We start from the raw sequence: 842 nt of genomic DNA, 5'->3' as shown, positions 1-842 counted from the left end.
AATAGAAATTGAAAGTCTCTTTACAATATTTGCAATATTTTCATTGTTAACATGCAATATATGAATGCATGTCTGGATGATGTGTAATGGGGCAATACCATACCTTAATGTATTCACTGTAAAAGAAAAAGTATGTATCATCTTATTATAAAATAAAGTGGAGAAAACACAAATAAGACATTTTTTCACACAGGTTCAGTCAGCTATTTCCTGATATTCTTCAAAGCGTTCTGATATTGACTGGTAATTGTGTTTGATACTTTCTTAGACTATTTCTGCCTCTGGCTGATGTGTATTTTCTTTCCAAACTCCACCAGAGCCTATGATTGCACAGCATCCTATCTGTGGAAACCGGCAGTGCAGGGATAGGGAAGAAAACTATAAGCATCCAAAGGAGCCCGGCTAGCTCAGTCGGTAGAGCATGAGACTCTTAATCTCAGGGTCGTGGGTTCGAGCCCCACGTTGGGCGAAAACAACTAAAATTTTAGTGCTTTTTGACCAAAAAAATAGAAATTGAAAGTCTCTTTACAATATTTGCAATATTTTCATTGTTAACATGCAATATATGAATGCATGTCTGGATGATGTGTAATGGGGCAATACCATACCTTAATGTATTCACTGTAAAAGAAAAAGTATGCATCATCTTACTATAAAATAAAGTGGAGAAAACACAAATAAGACTTTTTTCCACACAGGTTTAATAGGCTATTTCCTGATATTCTTCAATGCGTTCTGATATTTACTGGTAATTGTGTTTGACACTTTCTTAGACTATTTCTGCCTCTGGCTGATGTGTATTTTCTTTCCAAACTCCACCAGAGCCTATGATTACACAGCAT

This window comes from Ambystoma mexicanum, chromosome 4q (genome assembly GCF_040938575.1).
Source record: "Ambystoma mexicanum isolate Mex_15411 chromosome 4q, UKY_AmexF1_1, whole genome shotgun sequence".
NCBI classification, from domain to species: Eukaryota; Metazoa; Chordata; class Amphibia; order Caudata; family Ambystomatidae; genus Ambystoma; species Ambystoma mexicanum.
The sequence above is the reverse complement of the archived record's forward strand: the minus strand, read 5'-3'. Positions refer to the sequence as shown.